This window comes from Ciconia boyciana, chromosome 1, assembly GCF_034638445.1.
Source record: "Ciconia boyciana chromosome 1, ASM3463844v1, whole genome shotgun sequence".
Taxonomy (NCBI): domain Eukaryota; kingdom Metazoa; phylum Chordata; class Aves; order Ciconiiformes; family Ciconiidae; genus Ciconia; species Ciconia boyciana.
Window position 1 is genome coordinate 7,995,330 of NC_132934.1, and position 13,806 is coordinate 8,009,135.

The 13,806-nt window shown below is 45.8% G+C and overlaps 1 long non-coding RNA gene across 1 annotated transcript; it reads right to left on the reverse strand.

The window, feature by feature from the left end:
• Positions 1-4,281: 4,281 nt before the first annotated feature.
• Positions 4,282-9,245, reverse strand: LOC140650141 (uncharacterized). The gene is made up of 3 exons (XR_012041861.1): positions 8,905-9,245; positions 5,968-8,690; positions 4,282-4,875 (listed from the first exon to the last, which is right to left on the reverse strand). It is a non-coding gene; the product is annotated as an uncharacterized lncRNA (long non-coding RNA).
• Positions 9,246-13,806: the final 4,561 nt, after the last annotated feature.

A 13,806-nucleotide genomic window follows, 5' to 3' on the forward strand; every position in this document is an offset into this window, starting at 1 on the left:
CTTTTCTATTTATATGACTAACAGCAACTCAAAAATGGCAAAATAACCTTTGTCCATGGTCCCTCAGACAAAAACTCAAAACCTGACTTTTAGAATGACAGGCAAATGCAGAGGGAAGGGAAATCCCTAGTGTCTCTGGGAACCTGGCTTCTCCAGGACAATTATTTTCACTATTAAGTTTGCACCTTGCTGTTAGATATCTTCCAGACTTTCCTACCTGCCCTGGTGTTTGCTTATGCCTTTTGTTGGCTGCCTGACAGCTCTCAGTACAGGCAGCCAGATTTGCTGCTGTATCAAGATGTCATGTGGCTTCCTCCCCAGCACAGCTGCTTATGTTGTATTTTTCTGTTCTGTCTTCATAGACTTAGAGCCAAGAGAGGAGGAGCTCTGGCTTCAGGACATCCACACTGCTTGCATAATGAGCAGGGGAGTAATCAGAGCAAGGAGAGGGGTATATTTTGCATGGCAAAAGGTAATTGCTCCCTCTTTCTCCCCACAGCAGCTAAGGGCTGGAGAACAGACACATCTGAGCTGGTTATCCAGGCACAGATAGGGGCTGGGAAAGGTGCAGGGGATGGGATACACGTGCAAACATGAAAATAAGCAACCTTCGTGCAGGCTGCCGTCCCAACAGGGAGCACTCACCAGGTGAGCGCCTGCGTTGTAACCCCGGATAACTCAGCATGTGTTGGCCGTGCTGATTTTAGGAGAGGACATGTAACACTGAACATGAACAAGCATAAAATTAGCAGGTTCCTCCTTCCCTTGCAGAGCTGGAGGCTTAGAGGTGGCTTAGAGGAGGTCAGGGGCTGGATGGGAGCCCATAATGGGCAAACCATGGCACCTGGTGCTCCTATATCAGCCCATCCCATACACCAGCAGCACAGCATGTGCAGCGGGAAGTAATTACATGGGGTCTTAATTACCTTCTTAAATTAAGGCCTCAGTTACTTGACAAGACTTGTATGCCCTGTGTGTTAAACCTGCCTAATACTGTCAGTCTGGTTTCATTTAGGCCTGTGGAGATCCTGGTGATAAAGTACTTGAACACCCTGGTTAGATTTGGTGAGTTATGTAAATCCCTCTCAAAAATCTCAGTGCTCTTTTATCCCTGAAACTGCTGCTCCACTTCTAAGAGAAGGCTGCAGTTGAATATGGGGTCTCTTAGCCTAGAAATTGCTTGGGAACAGTGGCAATAAATGCTTTCTCATGCTCTTTTTTTTGCTGTTGCTGCTTTTGAGAAGTCCTTTTTGGGGGTGAAATTTCCCATGCCAGGTCTTAGCCTGGAAGGGAGAGTTCTTGGAAAGGTTGGGCTGAATTTCTTCCTTTAGTTTTGAGATTAAGAATGGATAATCCTTGAGAAAATCCTTTTTCACACAGCAATAGAAACAATTGCTGAAGACTGAAGCTGAATATCTGGAAAGCTCCCCAGCCAAACTACAAGCCTAGGTGTGAGAGGGCATATGCTTTTTGTTAATAAAGCTGGCCAGCAGTAGCTTTATCAGTCAAGTGCTGAAAATCATGAATGGACCTTATCACATCCATGAAACCAGCTTAAAGAATCATAAGGGCTAAAACTACAATGAAATGGGATTTTTCTTCATTTCCTTCTTGTGGTTTTGAAGCTTTAGGATCTCATTTTTCCACCTTTTTTTTTTTTGAGGGGGGTCTTATTTTTCAAACTTCAGTATTTAAAAACACTGGGGGTGGGAAGAAGATTTCTGCTTCCCATTTTTCTCTAATTCTTGAAATACTCATGTGAACCAGAGAAGTTCTGGAATTGAATCTCTAAGAAAAAAAAGGCCATACCCCAGACACTAGCAAACACATACTCAAAATCACAAGAGGGGTCACTACACTTAGGACCACTTGTGAATTAGAGTAATCACCAAGGCCAAAAATGCAACCAAGGCTTATGGACATAGATGGACCTGGCAAAACCTTTGCCCTCCAGCCCAAACTGGTCTGTGGGAAGTGTTGGAGGAATGAAAACTGTGCTGTGCTCTGGTCTGGTCTGGTCACCCTCTGCTAGCCCTTGGGTTTGCCAGTGATCCTGCAGATAGAAGGCAACCACAGATTTCTGGGGCTGCAGATGTGGGGCGAGCCAGGGCAGGAGGACACCTGCTGCAACAGGAAAGGCCGTGACACCCCTCTGGTGGAGAACTGGTGCTTTGAATTTAAGTGCATGTGTCCCTGCAGGCATTTGGGTGTCTGTCACTCCCAGGAGAAATGCAGCTTTGGTGTTCTGGAGATGTGCAAATTCAGCGAGTCTTGAAAAAATAGAGGAGGCAAAATATATAATGGAAACACTTAATTTCTTTTTTTATTATTAAAAAAAAAAGATATGATGATGCTTAGAGACCAAATGCATGAGAGAAAAAGATACAGAAAAGGGGAGAGAGAGGAAGGGAGAAAGAATGAAAGGAAGGAAGAAGGAGAGAAAGGAAAAAGAAAGATAAAGGTACATGATCAAGAAGAAGACAAAGATAGAGAGCAAGAGGAAAGAGAAAGAGAAAGAGAGAAAGAGAGGAAAAGGAAAGGGAAGAAGAAACAGAAAGGAAAAAGAAAAGGAAAGGAAGGGCTGCATGCATCAGGGGAAAGGTGGTCTGAAAATGACATGAACAACATTTTAGCTGTTGTGCAAATCAGGACATTGATGGAAAAACCTTCCTCAAAATTGTTTTGTAGAAAATGTCTCTCCAGCTCAGGTCACTGACAACACCCCTCAAGCTCTGAGCATTTCCCCTGCATTTTGGGGCTGGAGGATGCAGAGGGAAGGTGTGTGTCCCACAGAGAGCATCACCCTGAGCCCCAGCAGGAGGGGAGCTGGGCATGGATGCAGAGAGGAGATCCACCCACTGCCTTGGAGGAGAAAATACCATCTCTGTGAGACCTTCCTTAGCTCTATGTTCCCCTCACTTGTAGCTTTGAACTACGGTCAGGAGGACAAACACTCAACGGGAGGATGGAGCAATGATAAAATCAGGGCCAGGTCTGTTTGTACCATGTCCCTGATGCTCAGGTCCTGAATTTTCCTGCTCACCCTCACACAGCACAATGGGGCAAAGCAACGTGGGGAAGACCAGGCCACCAAACCATGGACCTGTTAAGTCTTGTAGCATCACTCACAGCCCCGAAACCATGCACCCCGCCTGATGGTGCAGGTGACCAGATGTTTGCAAGGAGATGATGGGCTTGAAACCTTCTAGTTCAATGCAGGTTGCCTCACACCCCATGGACAAGCTGTCTATCTGCTCCACATGCATGTGTGTAAACTGATTGCACGAAACCTTGCTTCATGCCTGTTGCTCAACAGAAGTCCTTATAAAAATAAACAAAACTTTTCCATAAATAGCATGCACATCTTCTTTTCCCTACACAAGCTGTCCTTGAGGCCTTCAGATGCAGCTTGTTTTATATTTCACATAAGAATTCCTTAGGACAGTTGGCTTTTAATCACAGACACAGCATAACTCACCTACTGCTGCACCAATACCCCGATTTCTGAAAATTTGGCTATAACAGCGTGGAAGCCAGGACATGGACAGGAGGATCGTCACACAGTGAGGAGATTAAGAGATACCGGCAGGTGGTTTGCCCAAAGCTGTCTCCAACATGGTTTTGGCATTTGGCATCTGTGAGCAAAGGCTGTAATAAAGAGTCATGAAGTGTCTGCTGGGATTTAAAAGTAGAAAAAATGGCCTTAGCTCACAACAAGGAGATTGACTTTAATGTTAGCAAAAAGACTTATAACTGCTCGAAATATGGTGCCAAGGAAGCACCTACCAGCTCTGGACTCATTAACGTGTCCTGATGGTTTTTGGACAAAGTAATGGTGGTAAAGCCAAACTCCCACTGGGCTGGAAGCCTTCAGGAGAGGGTGTTCAGCCCTGCACACCAAAACTACATGCCAGCATGCCAGAGCATCGAGCTGAACTGCAGCAGGATTTCCTGGAATAAAGAAGAGCCATCCCTGAACTGCTCCCCAGTCCTGCAAACCACACCGGGAGGGCTCAGCGGCAGGAGCACCGGGATTGCTCTCAGCTGCCCTGCCCTGCACCCGGTTGCCCAAACATCCTGCAAGACAGGCAGGACACAGGCAGTTGTTATTTGGTTTTTGGGTGTTTTTTTTCAGCTGCAGCGTCCTGATGTTTTTCTCAGAACAAACACCTACCTTTCCAGGGTTCACTTCTTTGGTTATTCAACCACACACCCATCGGCAGAATTTCTGAACCATAGAAATAATATGACGCAGCCACCAAACATGGTTTTGCTCTAATTTAATCTTTGTTTCAAAAATAAAAATAAAATCCATGTCTTCGTCAGCGGTACTAGTGACTTCTCATGTGAGTTCATACTGAAACTTGCATGAAACTCTGATTCACTGTGTTTACTTTGCATGGAAAAAGGATGTTAGAAACCTTAAAAACATAATAATGCGTAGAATCTTATATAAATAATATTAATTTCATTTAACTAATTCTATTAAGATTATTATTACCCATACATTAATAGAGCATCAGCCCAAAAGTATATCAAGAGAGAGATTAGAAAAAAATAAGAAGTAAAGCACATCTCTCATCACCATTTTTCTTTGATTACCTAAAATAACCACAGCAAATCTGTTTCTGTAGGTCTGGTTTTCTTTGAAGAACATCAGCTGTTCGACCTCAGTGCAACTATTTTGTATTAGCATAAAATGATTTTGTAATGCAGTATTTGGGTAAGTTTCTTACATAGAGGGCCAAAAGTACACAAATCTGTCTACTCAGAAGCTGATGCTCAGGCACAGGTTTTCCATCCTGGTCTTCAGAGGCCACTTTAAAGATTAATTCTTTTTCCTTGCACGACCTTTGCTCTCTTCTTCCAAACACCCTGCATTAAAAAAAAAACACAACAAAAAACAAATTAAAAAAAATACTTAGAAGCCACCATCTTTGGATATAGTGTTTCCTGCTTATTCCTGGCATGAGCTTATCTGTTTGGCCATGTATTCATAAAAATACCCATTAACTTATTCATTGTTTCTTCAAAGTCTCCAATAGAAAAGTACAGACAACACTAAATGAAATAAAAAGCTACAAATCCGGATGCACAAAACCACACTTGAAGTAAGCCACAAGGCTCATTGGATTGATGTGGTATGCAGAGAAGACACCACAGATGGCTACTGAATAAACTGTGTCCACCTATTCTTACATATTCAGCTAGAGCCACCTAAACAGCTGCTGGCGTAAGTTTGCCCTAGCTGGGCTGATTTGCACTGAAAGATACCAAGGCACGTGGATGAAATCAATTTTGGCAGCTCAGAGGTGGGAATGGTGATGAGCAGAGCTGGAGGAGGAACTTGCAGAGTTCCACTGCTTTCCAGAGATGTGAAGGGGCCGCCTGGAGAGCAAGGGCACTTCTCCAGCACAGGCAGCCAGCACAGGCAGCCACAAGAAGCAGCCTTATCAGCTAAAAGGCCAAAAAGTCTTCCTAGTTACAAGATAAGGTCATGGTTTAAGATTACCACAAGGTTGAGGCAGAAGTCACTTTATATTTTATATGTCCAAATTCAATCACTTCTTTCTCCAGGTGCTCTGGGATCATGTTCTTGACGTCAATGTAGTAGCACTCTGAGCTGGCAAAGTGACAGTTTATACTCTGCATGAGGAAACTGGGCATCACTCACTACGACATCGATTACAAATGACCGGTGGAAAAAAGCTTGTGCATCCCAGACTGCGGACACACGCGACCTAAAGCAATACTTTACCTGCTTGATCTCAGATTACAAGCAACCAGAGTGGCAATCAGAGAAGTCAGGGTCAGAGCAGGCCTGTGTGTTCAGTAAGCGTTCTTACTCTGCACCCAGACAGTCACAGCAACCCACTTATTTTGTAATCAGTTCTCAGTTAAGAAGACTTTGATGGTATTTAGCAACTAAACAAATATTGACAGCTATATCTGGAGGTGGTTTCCTACCTTTCAGAAACCTGATGTTGTTTGGTCCGGAGCCATGAATAAGCAGGGGATGGAAGAACACCGTGTCTCCCTTCTGCATGACAACATGAACCCTGGGACTCTTCTCATTGTAATCCAGCAGCCCATGGAAAAATTTGATGGGTGGACTCTAGAAACCAAGGAAGAGTGGAAATAATTCAGTAAAATTAGAACAACACTGGTTTCTCAGTGTAGAAGAAGAGATGCAAAGGTGGTTACTCATTTTCTTTCTTGAAGGTAGTACATTCAATATACCTGATCAAGAGCCTGCATGTTCGCCTACAAGCCTTGCTAATTGGTTATACAGACTCATTTATAAAGAACTGGAATGGTCCACTCTGCTTTCTGGATCACCTTTGCACATCTCAGATAGCTCAGCTTCCCCAGTTGCACCTCATACACACATATGATAGGACTTCTCTGCTCACTTTCTCTTTTGACCTGCAAACACCTATGAGAAATTCCCATCTAAATCCTATCTAATTACCAACTAAAATGTTCATCTGCTTTCTAAAGCTGAATTCAAACAATTAAGAACTTTTCTCCACTGGAGAGAACGGAGAAGAGCACAAGGGAGCCCCACAAGTGTTGCCTGATGCCACCTCTGGGGTGTTAAGTCCAGCCTCCCGCTCCAAGCACAGCCATCACCAACACTGAGCCAGGTCAGGAAGCATCCTTGCTTAGGAGAAAAATATTGCTTGAAATTAAATTCTGGTCAATTGTTTATAATCCAGTTTTCTTCTACAGGAAAACAAACATGCTTGCCTGGCAGGAACGAATTCAGAGAAGGAGAAAGTGTCTTCAGACTTGGCAAGCATAGAGAAAAACGGTTGATCAGTGTGAACAAAGTCCAATTTGTGACAGACAGCTTCCCAGACACAGACTGTGTTAGAGTGTACCTGCCAGCCAAAATGTGGTCCCCGCATGCATGCCCTTCCCAACCCCCCATGTTGCTCTGCCTCCCACTTTGGATAGCTGTGAGGCTTCAGGGGCTCCTTGTGTGTCCCTGCCTGCACGACCAGGCAGTTGTTGTCCTGGTTGGCCCTCTCCATGGCGGTTCAGGAGCACACGATGCGGTCCGCAGGCCGGAAGGGGAAATAGTGCAAGTCCTGATGCATGGGGTGGCGAGAACTCAGGTTACCTGAAACACGGGGAATGCAGGTTGTTGCACTGAAAAGACTCTTCATGCACTTTAGATGAGACATAGAATTGTCCTGGGGAGCATCACGTCACTTACAGTTGTAATATGTCCCAAGAAGCTGCTCCAAAGCTGCAGGTGAAGTGCTGTCTCCAAGCATGCTCCTTGCTGGCACTCAATTCTGAGGCCAAATGAGTTTAAATCTCACTCTATGGCACAGTGAGACCCCAAACATGGTTCTTGGGTCCGTAGCTGCTCTGCAGAGTTGTTGGGAATGGCATGAACAAACTTAGTGTTTTAATAACTCGTCATATTCTGTGCCCGCACAGAAGCTGGACACCTCAGAATAGGAAATAGCTCGGGTCTCAGCTCTGCTGAACTGCAAAAGCTTATGAAGAGTCAAATCAACTTTGAAAAAAACTGTAATGTAGTTAATTAAACTTCCTTTTTCCCTCAATTTCTCTTGTATGAAGTAAGACTTTGATCTGCAGCACTAGAAGCCAAAGCCAGGATTCAAAATCCTTCCTTTGGCACCTATTCACGTGTCTTCATATCAAAGCTCTGAGCGTGCAACCACTGTCAGCAAGGTCAGGAGTCAGACTAAATTTGACATGTCTGAACTATTAGTCTGGAAAATAGCACATAAATTCTAAGCAAAGGATCTTCTCTGTATTTATTGTCTTTTACCAAGCTGCAGGAAGCACTTGTTTTCAACACATGTGAAATGTCAAGCATAAAAAATATGTCTTGAACAGTGGGGCTTCATGCAAGTGCAGACGGCTGAATAAGCAGCTGGGTGTCTAATTTTTGCATGCTCCTTTTTGAAACTTGAATGCTGCTTTTAAAGAAAATAGTTGAGGGACAGTTAACATGGTGCAAAGACCTAAACTGCAGAAACATATTAAATTAGCTGGAAAGAATGTTTTAGATGTAACATGCAGTTAGATATAACAGCACTTTCTCTGCTGCAGTATACGCCAAGGCATTGCCAAAGATGGATGACTGCCAGGGCAACAGCTCAAGAGCTCTATGAAATTTCCAGCTCTGATTCTCCAACACAACCTGACTTTTGTAGTACTCCAGGATCCAGGACAAGCCAATACATGAAGAACTGTATCTACACATTATGTACATTAATATATTTTCTTATCTTATGAAAAGTGATGGGAATCTGCTGCTGATAACTACCCCAACATGAACACAAAGTACAAATCCATCTGATATTGGATGCAGCATGTATTAAAGAAGGCCTGTACAGAACAGAGCATCACATAACCTTCCAGAAGGGTTAGTTTGGCCTGCCCAGCTTGGACATTGCCTTCACTTTGGCATTAAAACATACATATGTTCACAAATCTCTACTAGGTTCTCCCACCACCATCCCCCTATTGGCTTTTTACCTCTGGTAGAGTACAGCATCTGAACAACTCTTCATCTTCCTGGAAATCATGCACTTTATTAACTGTTTTTTTCAGACCAAATGAAGTTGGGTCTGCGGATCTCATCTCTCATTATCAGAACTCCTGGTGGATTCACCTCCTTGTTACAGATCCCCACAAACTCCTTCCTGGAAAGCAGAGGGAACTGGAGAAGTCGGAGCACATTTTAGCCATGTTCAGCCAGATTACTCTCCTCAAGGACACTATTGCTACAGAGGAAGGTGTCCAGCAACACCACGCACATCCATGTTGGGAGAGTCCAGCTTCATCCAGCTTCCCAGAGCTCCCTCGGGATGCTGTTGCACACAGGACCCCCCAGCACCTTAGGCAAGTGTCCTGTACCTGAAGTGCTCAATGTCTTCGTCAGAAATGAGCTTCTTAATGAGCAGATACCCATTGTCTTCGTAGAACTGCCTTTGCTCTGTGGTGATGACACCATTGTCCAGGGTATAGCTGAGACACAGAGGAGAAACACGTTAGTAGTTTTCTCCTGGGCAGAGCAACGGGACCAGTGTTGGCAAGACCCAGAAGGAAGACGGTGCCATGCAGTGGATTGGTGGCTGCTGGGGAGAGGCAGGTGGCTCCAGCCGGCATCCACGGGAGAATCAGCAAGAGACTCTCCCCACTGCAGACACTGAAGGCACCTGGAAGAAAATAATTAAAACTACGTAGGAATTGAAATTCAATGTTTGATTTTTTATTTTTGTATGAATGAAGATACAATTTACCGAAACATCCTTGGCTGAGCTGCTGCTGGAGCAGGAAGTTATCTGGGCTATCAATTAAGGAATATACACTCAGGCACAATAGACTATCAAAACATTACTGCAGAGAAATGACAGCCCTCCCAACGCCTCACAGGGAAAGCACACAGAAAGGAAACCTCCAATTCATTTTAATGAGTTTAAACAAACACAACTGCATTCTGCTAGGCAGAGAGCGCACAGTCTCACCCTGAGGACAGTTATTGCCCCTTGCCAATGAAGCCTCACAACAGCTTTGTACATGGTATTGAAGCTTCACCCAAAGAAAGTTTAAGCCTTACCTGGTGAAGTCACACGAGGTGTGAGCATGGACACAGCCCATGCACACAAATGCAACTGATAGTGGCAAGTCAGAGGAAAGCAAAAGGGGTGAGAAGAGCAGCTGAGGAGGGAGATGTAAGAAGGGAAAAGCTCAGGGGAGAGTGAGGAGGAAGAGGCACATGCAGGGTGCAAGCAGTCAGTGAGAGCAAGGTGGGAAGCACCACAGCAGGTCTCGGAGCAAAGGACACCCGTATGGATGGCACTGCTGCACCAAGCTCAACAGGAGGTAAATGCTTCACTCCATACTTTGGGTCCCAGTTTGGGTGGAAATGGGACTCACAGCTGATCAGTTTCTCCAGGTGTCCAGTTCTCCTACCCACAAAACCTCCAGGCGGGTCTTTTCCCTTCTCTTCAGGCCTGATGGACACAGGTGCTGGTTGAACACCAGCTGTGGTGCCCTCCTCAGCACACCTCCACCTCCCAGAATGGGGGGACAGCAAAGTCCACCAAGACCTGGACCCCATTTGAACAGCTTCCTCCTGGGCTTTGCAGTGCCTCTTCCTCTCACTGGTTTTGCTCTTGCCACCTTGCAACACTCAAAGGACAAGTTTGGGTTGCTTGGTCAACTGAAAACAAGAGGTACACAGGCTGGGAAGGAGCTGCCACCTCTGGCAGCTCATTTTGGTGAAGACACAGAGTATTTAAAGCTTTCCCTTTCCCTCACACACACCTTTTTGGGAATAATGTATTCACAGACATGTTAGCCAACTGTGCAGGCAATATAATACTTAGGTATACTCAGAAGCAAGCAAACGCTTTTGGAGAGACTGGCACAGCAAGGTTCAAGATTCAAATAACTTCATTTATCGTTCACAGGATTCTGGGGAACATTGTCAAATTAAAAAAAAAAAAAGTCTTTGTTCTAACAAGCCATTTTCAGTTTTCCAAATCCATCTCTCTCCTCCTGGTTCCTGTGCTCTTCAGGAGAAACTCCTTCAACACAAACCTGCAAAGCAGTCAGGAAATCCAGACTTCTCCATACAACCTCCTCACCCCAGCCATCCAAGAAAAAGAAACACATCAACCTGGGAAAGTCAAACTCTCAAATAACACAGCAAGTAAGCTCCCTTGTGTGCTTGCAGTTTGAGGCAAGTCGCCAAGTACAAACGCTGCTTTTCCTCCCAGCTCAGTTCAGAGCTGCAGATAAATTCACAGGTGTAAGAGCAAAGGTCTTGAAAAGGCAATTGTGAATTGTGAATGTGGCTTAACACCTTTCAGTTGGTGAGAGAGAAGGCTGGGGATACAGAGTGCAGCACTCTGCTTTCTTACATCAAGCATCCAATAAACATCTCCGGGATCCTCCATGCCCCATTTCAGGCTGTGGAAGAAGACCATGCCTTGCACTATCCAGGTCACAACATGGCTGATGCAGAGACCACTGCTGCTTTCCACTCATCCCCCTCCTCCCTTTCAGCCCCAGATCAGAAAGGATACGGGAGCAGGGACTGCACTCAGCCACAGAGATAAGTGCTGTAGAATAGCGTCCAGTGCTTGGGTTTGGCTTTTCCATGATGACTTTGATGGTGAGAAGACATCACCAAGAGCCCAGCTTGCCGCTCAGCACGTAAGGTCTGCACAGCACTCGAGGCGGAGCTCAACCACAGCATGTGCAGCATCGGGATGACAGTCCCCAGGTGCCATTTGCTCCTCTTCACCTCCCCTGCGCATGGGCTGGTGCCTGTGCATGCCCATGAGCCTCTCAAGAAGCTGTGGGTCTCACCACCCTGGCTGGGCAAGGGGCAGGAGTGAAGGAACAGGAAGGTTTGGGAACAGGAGGGCTTGTTGCTAAAGGCTGGGAAGTAGGTGGGGGAAGTCAAGCATGCTTCTACATGCTCCCTTTCCTGTACTCTGCTCATTCACAGCTGCCGTGATAGCTGTGAGGACATAGCCAACAAGTGTGCAGAACCCAGCGCCTGGCACGCTCAGTCATGCACCACATTGGTGCTGGCACAGGTAGCTTGCTAAGTTAAACAGCATGATGGCTCTTAAGAGTCATCTTAAGAGTGCCCTGCTGGCAAAGAAAAAGCCTGGAGGGGAAATCCTGGAGTAGGGAGAGAAGGAAAAGTGAAGCTAGCTTAAAAATGGGGAGCTGCAAATAGAGGTTGCAAAGGTTGTGTATTCCTCTCAAGTTGGGACATGCTTAAAAATTATGTATTCAATGTATACTGTCCTTAGCAGTGCACTTAGTACTCTCATCTGCCTACATTAACTCCGTGAGCGATACTTGAGAGGAGATAAATATTGAGATTGAATGTGGATCCATAACAGACCTGCAGCACAGTTCAAAAGATGATTTTTGACATCTTTGCACGTGTCCCCTGTTGCCACCGCACCACAGAGCCTCACCGCTCCTGCAAAGTGGACTTTAGCCCCACCATGTCACGGTTCAGACTAGCTTGTGCCATCGGACGATAGTCGGTTCATCCTCACTTTTCCCTCAAGCTCTATGCTGTGAAGCAGACGCTGCTGAAAGGCGGGGTTTGTCCTCCTGGAATTTGCTGTCCCTTCATCTTTCCCCTCTCCCTGGGCCGACTTCACAGCCCACAGGTCAAGGCACTTGCTGCGGGAGGGAAGGTGGAGATACAGCTCTTGCTGCAAGGACCAAGAGTGGATTGAATGCAGTATGTCCTCATTACGAACTGGGGTCAGCTTTCTTTCAGTCTCTTCTGATTCAAAAAATGTGGAGGCCACAGGCTGAACTTGGTCCTTCCTTTGGCAGGGCTCTTCCTTTTTTTCACATGAGCTTTTCACAGGCTAACAAAAAAAAATCCCCTTTCGGATGGAAATAGCTTGATACTTTGGGATTGCAAAAATCATTGAGGGATGTGTGTTTGGGAACAGCACTAGGGTTCCTGCACTTGTTCTTCATGGGGCCATGGCATGCTGGGCAGGTTTCCTCCTGGAAAAAAATAAGCTTAGGGCAGTGGGTGACTTGGTTAATTACTGCTTTTCCTCTCCTCCTCCCTTTCCTGCTGCCGTGGGTGTAATTCAAAGGAGAAGAGGGAGTTTAGACCTGAAGACTGGTTAAGACCTTGCAGCTCTCCTGTGGCCGCAGCTCCCTCTGCAGTCACCTGCCTGACATGCCCAAATCAGCTGCACTGTACTGCCAGGAAAGCAAACCCTAAGAAATATATGGTTGTTGTGGTTTTGTTTTTTCTCCAAAAAGCCCAGTTTTGGAGAGTGAGGTGAATTTCTGGTGCTGAATTTCCACTGGTGGGGCATGTGCTTTGGAAACCTGTGATTGCAGAATCTCTGCTGGCTGGCATGGGTGGGAACAGGAACAAGAAAGCACTTACCAGGTAGACCCCTCACACAGGAGGTCACATTTACATGAACTGATGAAGCGTCCTTTGGATACCAGCCCTTGCTCAAATATCCTGGGAGGAAGTGCTTGCAGATCCTTACTCTCCCAAGGACATGGTCCTGCACCCATGAACATGTAGCTTTGCTGAGAAGGAACCAAGAAGCCCTGCTGGATCTGGCTCTGCCCAGGGTCATTTCAGGGGGCAAGGATCAGACTCCTTGGCATTGCTAGGATGCAGCTGAGCTGCCTTGCACACAGTTGAGGGGAGCTTGCCTAAGCTTAGTCGTCCCCAGGCTCTGCAGTATCCTTGACCTGTTGTTGTAGGAAGGAGTGAGGAGATGAGTCTCTCATCAGGTGGGAAAACTGCTGAGTTTAGATGATCTATGAGGTCTTTGATAGGTTTGTTCTTCTGAAAGAGGAAATTTAAGCCTAAATCCATAGGCAGAGATGCGCAAATTTTTAAAAACAAAGCCAAAGTTCTTCCTTTCCTTCTCTCTACCAGCCGTAGTAAGAAATTCACAGCCTGGAAACTGGGAATCTGATGGACACCTGTAGCTCTTCTCTGTGGTCACAGCTCCCTCTGCAGTCAACTCAGCTACACCAATAACGCCAGACAGTGAAGTCTCTCCACAAATCCTGTGTCGTGAACCAGATGGGATACTCTAAGTCCTCACAAAAATCCTAGGGAGACCACCTGCTGGACTGTGAGCCAGAGCTCAGCAAAATCAACAGAGGAGCCTCCAACTCACTGGAAATCATTCGCTTGGGCCCATGCAGCAAGCAAAGACCAGGCTGAGAAGGTCCAAGTCTGGAGAGGCATCATGGCACATCTCCCCAAGAGCAGGATCAGTTCCA